This window comes from Penaeus monodon, chromosome 30, assembly GCF_015228065.2.
Source record: "Penaeus monodon isolate SGIC_2016 chromosome 30, NSTDA_Pmon_1, whole genome shotgun sequence".
Lineage (NCBI taxonomy): Eukaryota > Metazoa > Arthropoda > Malacostraca > Decapoda > Penaeidae > Penaeus > Penaeus monodon.
Genome location: NC_051415.1, coordinates 37047791 through 37048314, shown reverse-complemented (window position 1 = coordinate 37048314; position 524 = coordinate 37047791). Strand labels below are relative to the sequence as shown.

The 524-nt window shown below is 30.2% G+C and overlaps 1 protein-coding gene across 1 annotated transcript in view; it reads left to right on the top strand.

Annotated features, from left to right (window-relative positions):
• Positions 1-524, top strand: part of LOC119592442 (exostosin-2-like) — a gene marked incomplete at its 3' end in the record, with an annotated part of 49471 nt that overhangs the window by 43063 nt on the left and 5884 nt on the right.

Below are 524 nucleotides of genomic sequence, written 5' to 3'. Positions count from 1 at the left end.
TCTATATTTTACCTGTTTCACAGCATATTATCATTATTATATACTGATATTCTGTACTAGCATTGAATATAGCAGTAAGCAAAGCAAAGTACCCTTAGCAATTTGAGGTAATATATTTCATATTTTACAGAAGAAATGAGAAATATAGCTAAAGTACCTATGTCAGTGCTGCTACTTGAGTGGGTATAGATATGACATGATGAAACATCATCTCAGTCTACTCATTTCAATTTTCACAGAAGTGAACATGAAAAACTTGGAATGTGCTGTTCAAAATGTCAAAACTGTCTAGAGAACAATACAAACTAAAACTGATTTTGTCTCAAATGAACATTGGAACACCATATCAAGATTCTTTTAATGGTTAAAGAAAAGGAAATACAGGTGTTGTAAAAATTATGTCAGAGGAGAAATATCATGTGATTAAGAAAGTAGGATACAAGAAGAGAAAGTCAGTGAAATAGAATATAATAAATACAGCTTTAGCAGCATGGAACAAATTTTGAACAAATTCTCTTTTCATA